Raw genomic sequence first — 14,681 nt, 5'->3', positions numbered from 1 at the left:
TTGCGAGAGGGATGTCTGACTGCCAGTTTAGGCCCAATCCCGCAGTCAGACATCCCCCGAGGGGTCCCAGATCATGAGAGAGTGCAAGCCAGGCTGAGGGACTCCTCCTCCCCTCCCCATGCATGAATTTCATGTACCAGGCCTATAGTATGATATTATAAAAAGACAAAACTATGGATACTATAAAAGTACCAATGGTTGCCAAAGGCTGGGGGAGTGAGAATTGAATAGACAGCACAGAGGATTTTCAAGTCAGTGAATCTATTCTATATGATACTATAGTGATGCACATCTGTCATTATACATTTGTCAAAACCCATGTATACAACACCAAGACTTACCTTTAATGTAAACTATGGACTTTGGGTAATAATGATGTGTCAATGTAGGTTAATTGATTGTAACAATCATACCACACATGAATAATGCTGATAGTGAGGGAGAACATGCGTAGGTGGAATATGTGAGGCATCTCTGTATCTTATACTCAATGAACCTAAAACTTCTATAAAAAATAAAGTCTGCCAAAAAAAATCAATGTAATACACCATATGAACAGGATAAAGAACAAAAATAACCTATCAATTGATGCAGAATAAGCATTTTACAAAATCTAACACCCAATCATGATTAAAAACTCTCAAGGATTCTGGGCAAGTACTTTAACTTGATACAATAAATCTACAAAAAGCCCCAATATCTAACATCATGTTTATTGATAAGTAACTGAATACTTTTCCCCTAAGACTGGCAAGAATGTCCTTTCTCACCACTCTATTCAGCATTGTATAGGAAGTCGTAGTTGCTCAATAAAAAGAAAAGGAAATACAATGTATACAGATTGGGAACAAAATTCTCGTTATTTGTAGATGACATAGTTATCTATGTAGAAAATTCTAAGCAATAAAATTCTTTAAAACTTATAGAAATAATAATTGTAGCAATGTTATAGAATATAAGATTAATTTTCAAAAGTCAATTACTTTTTATGATACTAACAATAAGCAATTGGACTTGATAACTTAAAAAAATGGTATATATTTCATCCGGTTGGCATGGCTCAGTGGTTGGGCATCAACCTATGAACCCGGAGGTCACAGTTCAATACCCAGTCAAGGCACATGCCCAGGTTGCAGGCTCGATCCCTAGTAGAGGGTATGTAGAAAGCAGCTGATCAATGATTCTCTCTCATTGATGTTTCCATCTCCCTCTTCCTCTCCCTCTCCTTTCCTCTCTGAAATCAACAAAAATATTTTAAAAACAAAACAAGTAAATGGTATATATTTATAAATAATTTACAATGGCACCAAAAATTGGAATGCTAGATATAAGTCTAATAAAATGTATTCCAGATATGTAAACAGAAAAATAAAATTTTGATATAAATTAAAAGAGATCTAAATAAATGGAGAGATATTTCGTTTTTATATTTGGAATGCTCAGTGTTGTCAAGATGTTAATTCTTCCCATTTGATCTGTGGAATCAATGAAATCTCAATCAAGATTCCAGTAAGCTATTTTGTGGATATCAACAAATGAATTCTAAGGTATGCATGAAAAGGCAAAAGGCCACAAAATACTGAAGGGAAGAGCAGACTTGAAAGAGTCACACTACCCAATGTCAAATCTTACTGTACAGCTATGGTAAATAAGACAGCATAGTAGTGAAGAAAAAATAGGCCTGTAGATCAATGGGACAATGTAAGAGTCCAGAAATAGATTCACACAAAATAGTTAACTGATATTTCATAAAGGAGCAAAAGCAATTCAATGAAGAAGTAAGAAGCTTTTCAACAAATATTGTTTGAACAATTGCATGCATATATGAAAAAAGAGCTTATACTTGTCACAAAAATTAACACAAAAATGGATCATAGGCCTCACTGTGAAATGCAAAGCTTTGAGCAGAAAATCTATGTGACCTAGTATTTATCGATGAATTTTTAGATCTAAAACACAATCCATGAAAGAAAAAGATTGCTACTGTAACAAAGATACTAGACTAACAAGATGTTAATAAAAGTAGAAACTGAGTGTAGTGTAGTGGTGTATGTGGGGACTCTGTATTAACTTCATAATGTTTGGTAAATCTAAAGTTTTTATAAAACAAAACAGTTATTCAAAACAAAGTTTTAAGAGTAGAAAGGCAATGTTGTTTAAAGACACAGAAAAAAAATGTTTGACAAACAATCTCAGTAGTGGTTAGAGGTAATAAATTTTCTACTTTTTGGTAGTCAAAAACCTGCTTGTTGGGAAGATAAAAAAAGGTGAGGAGACAGAAGAAGAATAAAAGGTTTAGCAACCTGATTTCCCTAATCCCATTCCTTGGCCCAGTTTCTGGTTCAGTGGCATAAAGGAATAACAGATGTGCTACTCGGATGTCTTCCAGTTTTAAGGAGAGTATGGTGGTGAACACAGATTCCAGAAAGCAGTTCCTCCCGTCTGCCAAAAACTTCCACCAGGAACAATGAGGCAATCATTGCAACTCACAACAAAAGGGGGCGATATAAGATGAAGGAAATCAATTCCAATGTTCAAACCTAGGGAATAAAATATCCACCTTTTGGAGGCTAGTGTAATCACAGATCAGGCCTGTCTTTTCTTTAATGAGATCATAATATTAATCATCTGCCTACTGTATACATTTTGAACTTCATAGGTTCTGTAAATTAGTATGGATTGTCCAGTAAGAAAGTCAGAGCTGCAGATAATAGTATTTGAATTTAAAAAGTGTTATTTTCTCTTTCTGAAATAAAAAATGGCACCTACCAAAAATATTTATCTGTTATTTTAAAAGATAGATGATGAATTTGTGCCCAATGTTATAGTTTTATAATAATGGCATTTTATTCTGTTTGGTTCTATAGTTGCCTGCCATAACAATTTAAGACAGAAAGATTAGTGGAGTAATGTTATAGCAATAAAGGCCACTTTGCGGAAGGCCAGTTCACTACTTGCTTCTTGTTTCTCAACACCAGACCCTTCCAGCAACAAGAATTTCTGTTGAAAGGACTGGACGCAGAAATCAGAGAAAAGCCACTTCCTTTATGTTATTGAATATGGTCTTATACATAGAATTTGGGTAGCTTTTTGTAAAAATGTCTACTGGAGGCATATGCTTCCCATAAATTATATACTGTGAGTTTTTTGTTCTGTTTTAAGAAAACAAAAACAAACAAAAATAGAGAGCCATAAAACATGCTGCTCTCTCAAAAGTTCATAGAATCCCCAAATATACAATATTTTCTTTACCTTAAGAAATTTCTTTTATTGATCGGCTGCCTCCTGCCCGCAACCTGTGACCTCCTGGTTCATGGGTCAATGCTCAACCAGTGAGCACCACCGGCCAGACTGAGGTACCTTTCATAACATCAGCAGAATCATTTCAGAAGGGGTTTTAAGTTCACCAGTTGAGTCAACAGCTCACAGGGGTCTTGCTCCTCTGGAAAGCTTAACTCTTGCAAAATTGCAGTTCTTAAGAAAAATACAAGAATTTATTTAATAAATTCTTCAAGTCACCAAGTGACTTGTCCTTTAAAAGTGTTATTTTGCTTAGTTCTCACAAAAGCTTTGTGAATTGTCTTCATTACAATTTACAAATGAGAAAACTGAGGCCAACAGGAATTGGCTTCTTCTCAAGGTCACAAAGCCAGAACTAAATAAATTAATTAAGAGGTATACACATATATTATATATACATAGACATGAAAACAGGCCAATCTAACTTTCAAATTTAGCCCAAACTACAAGTGTTTATATTTGGCAGATCTAAGTCCCTGAAGTGCATGAACCCTACCTCCTTTGTTACTATTCCATCTACCCCACTGCCTAGAAAATAGTGGACCCTCAATTATCATCTTTGTCTGACTAAATGAAAAATGCTTGGAAATCAAGTTTCTCATAGGTAACATCATTTTCCTGATGTTCAACCAGAGGAGGCAGTTGTATTAAAATTTGCTAGTGGCTCAATGTTGTAAGACATATATCACATGATCTCTACTTCAATTTAGACATGGGCTTTCAAGGAAAAAATACAAATATACTCAGGATTTGGCTCTTTCTATACCTACTCTGTTATTACATTTGTCACAGGAGTTTCCTGTTGTCCAAACTAGGGAAGTGGACCAGGTTCCCAGAATGCAGATGATTTAAGGAATCATATTTTCAGAGTCAGATCATGTGTGTGTTGTTCCGTCTCAACTTCTTTTTCTCTTTTGTGGAGATGATTTAAGGAATCATATTTTCAGAGTCAGAGCATGTGTGTGTTGTTCCGTCTGAACTTCTTTTTCTCTTTTGTGGAAGGTGTATTTATTTATTTATTTATTTATTTATTTATTTATTTATTTATGTTTGGTTTATTTTGAACATGACTTGGAGTAGTTTAAGGTTACCCCAAATGAGTTGTAAACCTAGAAACCATGAATGCTTTCTGCTTCTTCTTACTCCCCCTGCCTTCCCAGCAAGTAGACTGGTAACTGTGACATGACCTTCCAAACTCTTTTAAAGAAAATTCTTCATCCAGAAGGAAGAGACTAAAAATGTCTCAATTTTAAAGGACAAATATAAAGGAATGATCTAGGTTATCAGAAGAACTTCAAATACATAATACTTGCAGATGTATCATGTGCTGAGACTACACAGATGAGAAAAACGTGGCTTTCAGTAGTCAATGAGTTTTGTTTTATTGTGGTGTGACATGTTACAGCAATTTAAAAATTTTTCAACCTCAATTCAGTCCAGCATTTTAGAAATCCTATCTCTACTATTACTGTTTGTAAGGGAATCAAGGGCAAAGTTACCTGTTCCATGGTGCCTGGTGTATGCTATACAGCTTAAGGAAAAAGGACAAGAAAGGTTCTATTCCGCTTCTGTCACCAACCAGCAAGGGGACCTGGACAAGTCATTTTAAACTCTCCAAATCCCAGGTTTCTCAGGTTAAATTAAGGGTTTGTTTTGCAATGATATTTGGAAATGCTTCTGTGCGTGAACTAGAAGGTCTGCATTACAGTATATAATGCACATAATATACACGATGCATATGTAATAAAGAAAACATCTGCTTATATTTCAGCTAGTTAAATCTCCTTATAATTAAGTGTTCTTATGCCATGCATCTCGGTGTGTTCTACAAGGGAGGTATATAACCCGATATATTAGGATGGGGTTTGATTGTCAGCACCACTACTGCCAAGATCAATGGCCTTGCATGTATTACGTTATTCTATGGACCTCATACCACGTGTCTGAAGAATGATGAAAAATAAGAGTGTTTAGTAAAACTAATTATAGTTTCTTCTAATTGAATGCCCTGAACATATTTTTAAAATATTCCTAGTACAGACATACTTTGTTGCATAGACATTTTGGCCATAGTAGTCGCCACATTTCTGTATGAAGAAACATACCAATGTTGTATATAGGTAACCATTGGTCCCCAAATGTTTCCTACAATGTTTAATACATGTTATTCTCCATATTCTCCCTCCTATTCCTTTCCTTTCTCAAATGTTAGCCTCTCTAATAGTTATGCAATTCTACATTACCAGCTTACATAATAAATATCTATATAAACAAAAGGATAGAGAAAAAACACTACTTTCCCTCATTTCAAAACCCTAATCTGAAGTTGTGATGTACACAATTTAGACTTTACTATCAGGCTGAAGTTTTCTCAATGCTACCAGTATGCCTTTTTATAATCTTCAAGATGTATCAAGATGTATCTGGCTTTAAAATGTCATCACTGATTAAATTATAGATATTCTTCAATACTGACAATAACTGGACCCTATGATATTTCTCGTCTCTCTTCTGCCCAGGCAGCATTTCTCTGGTTGGGTGTAGGAGCAATAGAGCTTTGAAGCTATCAGAAATGACTCTGAAGGGACTGGTTGACATCCACTTTTCACATCGGACAAAAGGCTCTTGTCTTTTAGTAGAGGTTGCGGTGTCTTATGCCCAGGGACACTTGAGTATCCTGTTGTGTCTTGGCATTAAAACAAATTTATTGATGTCCTTCTGTGGGACTGCCAGCTGGCCTTTTGTCCATTATTATTACATTTTATTTGTATAGATATCCCACCATGCTATGTGCTATAAATAGTGATGTTTTTATTGTTAGTACCGCACACTTAATAAAGCTGCAGTTTTCCTGGCAATTAATTGTGCTGACAATCAATGCCCGGCTGCAGGCGGTATGTTTATGTGCTGGGCTTGGGGCGAGGAGAGCCCTGAGGAGTCCGCGGTCAGAATTAACTACACTGCTCAGACAGAAAGCCACATTCTGTTCTTGGTTTCACCAAATCACAGTTGATTATAGGCTAGGCCTAGACCTGGTTTCGCTTATAAAGTAGAGCACCTTTAAGCAATCAGGTTGGACATTTATTTGGGACTAAATACATGATAAAATTACTCATTTCTGATTTTTCTCAGGGTATGGACTATGTTTGATAAATTTCCTTTCTTTGAAGCACTCTAGCAGCTTTTAGCTTTTCATCAAACTTTAAGATAAAATACACATATATGTTTGGTGTTTTGGTAGATAATTCCAATTTACTCATATAATTTCCCTGGATTATATATGGTGGAGGACTGCTCTACATTTTCACCCTTCTTCCATGTGCTGATATAGAAGAAGAATATCATAGTAAATATTTAAAAATCTGTCAAACAACTACTTTTAAAATATAGCATTTTAATTTAATTTTATGAATGGATTTACTGACAATGTTCAAGACATAAATAATGTTCATGTTGTTCAGTAAATAGAAAATGATGGGAACTTCACCATTTATTTTATAAAGTGATAATTATTCTGGAATTAAAATGACAAAGAGTGCATCTAAGAGACAACTATCAAATATGGGCACTGATAACCTAAATACCATTTTAGCAAAGACAATCACCAAATAATATACTATTCTTCATAGGTTCAACACCACAAATACACGAGAGAAAATTGGACAAGATATAAATAGGACATGTGTAAGAAATATTCAAAAATTTTCTGAATGACATAAAACAGTGAATAAATGGATTATATATGGCGGAGGACTGCATATAATCAATCATATGTCCTGGATATTAAAGCTGAGAAATAGAAAATTATTCACTTTGCTTGAAAAAAGATATTCAAACAAAACAATTCTAATCAAAATACTAGTGGGACTTTAGGGGTTACTGAACAACATGAACCTAAAAGCCATCTGTCAGCATGACTAAGAACAGCAAAGGGAATCATGCAACTAAAGAATAATGAAGCAGGGTGGGGCGGGGAGGACCAGTACTGTGCTAGACATTAAATGAGTAAAGATTTCTAGAATAAAGAGGGCATGAGAAACTGGTGTGAGGAAAGGAAGGTCATGAAAACAGAAATGAAAGTAAAAAAGGAGATTAATTACACATATTGTAAGTATTTATGATCTGATAGTCCTATTCTTTCATAAATGAGAACAAAGAGTATTGATAATGTTCAATGATGCTGAAATAATTGGTTAACTTTTTGGAAATACTTTTTTTTAAAAAATAAAGCACCCTAACCATTTTTTATAAAGAACTTATCTCCATATACTTTAATGTTACAAGTTCTAAGTATAAATTTAATGTTCATCTAGTCTTAAAAGCAGCTAAGGCTATTTAATTACAACTCACAAGGCTGAATTCTTAAAAAAGAATGATAGGATTGACGTAAGCAATAAGAGCATGAGATAAGTACTCTGGTGATAAAAATATGCCAATAATTATAATATATTCCAAGGAAAATAAAATCCTAGGGGAATAATATTTGTGACATATATGGTAAAGAGTTGGATTTACTTTTCATTATGTCAAGAATCTTTACTAATCAAAATAGCAACGATAACACTTACACCTGTCTAATCTCTTTGTAAACATACAAATAACACAACTCCACTCAAATACATTAATAATTTTTGCTGATGGGTGAGTCCATGAAATGTTTTATTAGGATTCATATTGTCTAGGAATGCCTAAGGGGATCAAACTTAGAATCTATATTTATGAAATGCAATTCTGTAGAAAATATCACCTATGTTATATAATCGAGTATACAGTAGTGTTTCAGAGCCAGTCTAGCTTCCTATTGTGTAAGTAACATCCTGGCTGTATAACTTTGAGGCTTCATATGATAAACCTGGGAATGGCTACGTAACACAGCAAAGAAGGACCTGAGGAGTGGCATCAGCAGGTCCAGACTTCTCTGTGCGTTGTCAGTGCCCCGCAATTACCTGTATCCTCAATATTATTAGTGAAGCTTAAGACTGGGTGGAATCACTGATTTTTGTGTGTCTGACTTGGCAATCACATGACTCAAAGAGAACAACAAGAAAGAATATGAATAGAAATGTAACCACAACCAAAAAAATTCAAGATTTATATGCCAATAACTAGCATTTTAAGCACTTACCATTTGCTATACAACATATTAAGTTATTTTTATTTCATGTCATCCTAAATACCAATCAATAATACAATTTTTTTTTTCAGTTTTACAGAAAATAACCGACTTTGAATGTTAAAGAGTTTAAGTGGCTGGTTCCAAGTCACATAACTAGTAAATGTCATAACCAGAACACAAACCTAAGTTTGCGTAACCACAAAATCTATTTTCTACCCCCAGCACCCGCCAATTTGGGGAGCAGCGAAATTGAAAAAAGTCAATTTATTAATAAAATAAATAAATATAAATTAAAACACAAAAACATGTTATTAATAAAATTGAAAAAATTAAATATTGCTAAAAATAGGGACAATACTAAAAACAATTAAATTGGTATAACTTTTCTAGTAATATATGTTTCTCATATGCATCCAGAGCCTAAAAATGTCTAAAGAAATTTGATCCAGAATTCTAGAAATTCATCTTGAGAGAAACATCAAAGTATTTGTATAGAATTACACTTTAAAATTATTTATAAAAATGAAGAAACCTAAACTTTCAATACTACAAAATTGGTTAAAGCAGTGGGCAGGAAAAGGTTTGCAGTGAAGCACAGTTCTGAGAAAGTTTTGTCCAAGCTAATGAGGAGTGCACAAATAAAAGTTTCCTATTCGAGTAATCAACTTGGGGTAAGGATGACAAGATTCTAGTACACCTTGCAGGGCTGGGGTAAAGCTGGGGATGCCCAGTAGAAGGGTGGGTTGGTATGAATGCTGTGGTGCATTCAAAGCTGTGGCTGCAGAAGTCTCTGAACTCACTCTGCTCCCACAGCGGGTATCCATGAAGGGCATTCTGGGCAGGACACCTTCTCCAGTCCCTTTGAGATGCAGAGATCCACTTCTCCACTTAGATGTGGGCAGTTATCCCTGGTTCTCCAAGGCTGTTATTCTTGGGAGGAAACTGAAGTAGAAGAGGCATGTTAGTAGTTAGTGAAATAAACTGTAGCTCTCCCAATTCCCTTGAGTTTCGCCTGTTACTTGGACATATCTTAAAACGATGACACAAATATTTACTCCCGAGAAGTCTGAGTGTTTGATAATCACACATTTCTCAGTACCAGGTGCTTCATGTTTTTTTTTGATGTTGTTCTTGGGCAAAGGAGGACCTAGAGGGACCTTCAACGGCAAGACCAAGCTCAATTCTCAGGAGATTTATGGGGCAAAAGCCTGTGGAGGATAAAAGGAACATAGGCAGAGGGAGACTTCACATCTCAATTGTAAGTGAACAAAGGCAGGAGTGGCTAGGAAGAGCCTCAGAAGGCACTGCTCTCCTGAGAGTTTCAGCCAGACTGAGAGTAAGTCCCCTGGTAAAGGCAAAAGTACGGGGACTCCCATATGTAGGAATGCTCAAGCAGGTGAGGGTCCTGCTACTCGCCCCTCGGCCTGCCATGTCCAGCCACGGATTCGGAGCAGCAGACTGGGGGTGATCTGGCACTGACACTGAGGTGGGGTTAGAGTTGTTGCTTTTGGAGACTCTCAATTACCTGGGCATCCCAGGCAGCTTCCCTTAAAGAGATGTGAGCAGTCTACTTTGAGGACTGCTACAAAAAATTCTAGGTTAATCCAGGAGAGGGGAAATGGTCTAAAAATGTACAATTTGACTGATAAACGACAACTTGAGATACATTTACATGGCGTGAAAGTCTAAACCTGGAAGATTTAATCCCTACTCCATTGTAAAGGTTGTGCTTTGATGTATACTTGTCAAGCAAAATATGTTAATATCTTCTTTATCATATATATGTATATATATGTATATATATATATATACTTATACTTATCTTTATACCAATGCAGTTGCAAAATATGACTTTTAATATTTTTTATGGGTGAAAGGATTCACAAGTGCAAAGAGAGAAGTGGCATGATGTTTACAATTCATTTATAAACGATTCAGGAGCAAAGGCAAATAGGGGTGCTTTATACACATATATGTATTTATATATATATATATATATATACATACACATACACACATATATGATAGCATGAGTGTGCTAATAGTGTATTCTTTTTGGGTAATTTATTATCAAAATAAGTATTAAGATGTAAATATTTAGACTAAAATGTTACTCTTCTGTAGATATTTTGTTCACTTGAAAAATAGTTCAGTGATATTTGCTCCGGAGATATTCTTTAGTATTTTTATTTTTTATTGACAGTCAACATCTACCCAAAACAACACTAACTGTATTTGTCAATGTTTTTACAAATATTTTATTTTGTTTTATTATTTTATTTTGTCAGGAGGGTCACTACCTAAATGTTATAAAAATATTGTGGGAGTTGGCCATATTATATTGACTGATTGATATTTATGTATGGATGTATTTATATGCAATGGGGTCAAGGATGTCTTGGTATTAGTGAGCTGACACTAATCTATAGAACTGCTCATAAATGAATTCTTATAGACCAAGCATCCTTAGAAATTTCCCTCACTCCCAACCCCGATGAACTGTCATAATAATTGATTGTATTAGCAGAAATAAATAGTCCGAATTTGGCTCACTCTCAAAACGACCCTGTTTCAGTGGACACAAACGAGGAATGAGGTTATTTAACGTCGCCCCAGCCAGGTCAAGGCTCAGGGAAAGTCGTGGCTCGTGACTTTAATTTGATCCCGCAGACAAGAGAATGCATCGGCTTTGTCAATCTCTTTCTGTTTGGCATGGATACCAATAACCTTGCTTCACTTTCCTGTTTCTCCTAGAGGGAAGGATTTTTGGCAGAATACTGCTTACTTTTACAGTTATAGAAGTCACACAGTTTAAGGAGGGAACAGTAATTACACGCCATTAAACTCAGAAGGCCATCCGCGTAGATGAACATTCGGAAGAGGACACAGCTTTCAAGTTCAGTAAAGGATGATTACCAGAGCATTTTAGTAGAGAGGTGGTGAAGGAGAGGAAGGAATAACTCTGGAAATGTGCTAAGGCAGCAAACCTATGAAAATGCAGTTAGACACGGCAGTGACTACATCGATTATGCCCAGAATGATTTAGCAGAGGTGTTTCACACTTGCCATTAAACAAAGTGCTATAATGGGGTTTAAAATGTACTCAGATTCCACTTGCTATATCCAGCTTAAACCATAGAGGTGTCACTTACATTCTTCCTTCACGTTGGCTTGTGGGAAAATCCCTCGCCTACTGTGACAGACAGCTTTCTTCTTGGCTCTGAACTCAGTAGTTGCAGAATTTTCTGTTTTTCTCCTTGCCAATCAATGACTCTCTTTTGCTTAAAACACGTCTTAAAATCTACCTCTTCCAGGAAGCTTTCCTGATTAATTGCATTCAACTACTTCCCTTTGTAAACACTGCTTTAAATTATTCTGATATGTTGGTTTGAAAGATTTAAAAAATATAAGTACAGGCGTGGCTCAGGGGTTGAGCTTTGACCTATAAACCAGGACATCCTGGTTCAATTCCTGGTCAGGGCCCATGCCCAGGTTGCCAGCTTAAATGTGTGGGGAGTGCAGGAGGCAGCTGATCAATGATTTTTCTCTCATCAATGATGTCTCTATCTCTCTCTCCCTTCCTCTCTGAAATCAATAAAAATATATTTTAGCAAATGTAACTGCATATATATCTTAAAACATCAAACCAATGCAATATATATTTAGATTTACAATGGAAGTATCATTACCTTTGTAACTAGATCATTAGCTCTGACTAAGCTGGAATTATTTGATTTCTTTTGTATACCTCCATAAGCATTATGTTGTTCTGAATAGGGTACAAAGAATTCAGGTGACAAACCCTGTGAATTCAATAGGAGATATTTATTTCTGACACAAAGGAAAAGAAAAGATGTCTGAATACCTGGTGTGGGTAGATCATTTTCCCATGGTTTTGGAAGAAAAGAGTATTGCAGCATTTGTTTCTTGAATTCTTATTTTTAGACACTATTCTTTACATATGCTCTGGGAGAAATAGGAAAGTGAACTCCATCCCACTCAACTCAGAAGTTGCTGAATTTATTAAGATTATGTGACCAAGTGTGGTAATATACACACTTGTGACCAAGTGTGGTAATATACACACTTGGTGACATAATCTTAATTAAATAAGATACACAATACTAAGAAAGGGGATAACATTTGTTCTACTCTCAAGAGTGCCCTGACAATGCCCTCATCTTCTTTCAACATCCCTTTTTATTTTAACTCCAGAATGACATGCTGTCTAATGCCATCTATATTCTTGCTCTTTGCTTTCTAGCACAATTTCTGATTGGAATGCACAGGTATGGATGGGATTCAAATGACTAAATCATCTGTATGATTACTAATTATATTAAGTTCCTATTGCTGCTACAACAAATTACCATAAACCTGGTTGTTTAAGAAACACATACACATAAATTTATTATCTTGCCATTGTGGGAACCTGAAGTCCAAAATCAAGACTGAGTTCCCTCCAGTGGATCTAAGAGGATGTTTCCAGGGCTTCTCCACCTTCTAGGGCTGCCATTTCCTGGATTCTTTGGCTCCTGTCCTTATCCCCCATCTTCAAAGCCAGCAGGGTAGCATCTTGCTTCAACCATCTTGCCTATTCTTCTGTCTATAGTCCTATCTCCATCAACCTCCCTTTTATTAGGACACTTGTGATTACATTAAGGACCCACCGGGATAACTCAGGAAAATCTCCCCATCTCAAGAACATGAATTTAATCACACTTGCAGGTCTATTTTGCCATGCAAGTTAACATTTGCAGATTCCAGGGTTTAGGGCAAGAACAGGTTTGAAAGACAAAGGTCAGTATTCACTTTTGGACAAGTTGGTCCCCATACATTGAAATGCAAACATATAAGAACATATAAGAGGTCTAGATTTTGAGTTAGAAAGCTATAGATCAGATCATCAGATAGTGGTGGTGCCTGTAGTCATGGTACTGTATAGGCCAGCCGTGGGCAAACTATGGCCTGTGGGCGTTTGAAATGAATAAAACTAAAAAAAAAAAAAGACCGTACCCTTTTATGTAATGATATTACTTTGAATTTATATTAGTTCACACAAACACTCCATCCATGCTTTTGTTCCGGCCCTCCGATCCAGTTTAAGAACCCATTGTGGCCCTCAAGTCAAAAAGTTTGCCCACCCCTGGTATAGGCAATCTAGGGGAAAATGTAAAGTGTTAAGAGAGGAGAGATTTGGACTGAATCTTAAAGGGTTTGAAATTGACTGATGGAGAAAGAACCTGCAAAAGGTATCAGGAAAGAGCGAAGGATATCCTGGATTTAGATTAGTAAAACAACTAAAATATATGGAATATCTCTAACATGAATCTCTCACATTATATAAATGACTAGAGGCCCGGTGCACAAAAATCTGTGCACGCAGGGGGGTCCCTCAGCCCAGTCTGTGCCCTCTCATAGTCTGGACCCATCGGGGGATGACCACCTGCTGGCTTAGGCCTGTTCCCTGGGGGATTGGGCCTAAGCTGGCAGTCAGACATCCCTCTAGCAGCCCGGGAGCCCTCAGGGGATGTCCACTTACCAGCGGGAAGCAGGCCTAAGCTGCATTCAGACATCCTTAGCACTGCTGAGGAGGTGGAAGAGGCTCCCACCACCACCGCTGTATTGACAGCTGTCAGCCTGGCTTGTGGCTGAGCAGAGCTCCCCCTGTGGGAGCGCACTGATCATCAGGGGGCAGCTCTCGCATTGAGCGTCTGCCCCCTGGTGGTCACTGTGTGTCATAGTGACCAGTCATTCTCAGTTGTTCTGTTGTTAGGGTCAATTTGCATATTACCCTTTTATTATATAGGATAGAGGCCTGGTGCATGGGTGAGGGCCGGCTGGTTTGCCCTGAAGGGTGTCCTGGATCAGGGTGGGGGTACCACTGGGGTGCCTGGCCAGGCTGGGTGAGGGGCTGTTGGCTGTTTGCAGGCTGGCCACAGCCCCTTCAGGGTGGGGACCCTAACCCCATGAGGGTGTGGCCATCCTTGGTAAGGGGCTGATGGCTTGTGCAGGCTGGCCAAGCCCCCCAGCCATGGCTCCTGATTGACTTGTGGGCACGGCTGGTGGGCATAGCTTGTGGTGTAGTGGAGGTACCGTCAATTTGCATGTTTCTCTTTTATTAAATAAGATACTGCCAAATGAAATACCAGCACAGGATGAGCAACACAAAGCCAGTGAAACTAGCCATAGTCTCTGAAATACAGGAAAAAGACAACAAGAAAAGAATCTTTGAAGTGATTCCAATTTAATTGTAATAATTTGG

Source organism: Myotis davidii, unplaced genomic scaffold (genome assembly GCF_000327345.1).
Source record: "Myotis davidii unplaced genomic scaffold, ASM32734v1 scaffold268, whole genome shotgun sequence".
In the NCBI taxonomy this organism is placed as follows: Eukaryota; Metazoa; Chordata; class Mammalia; order Chiroptera; family Vespertilionidae; genus Myotis; species Myotis davidii.
This window is presented reverse-complemented; position numbering follows the sequence as displayed.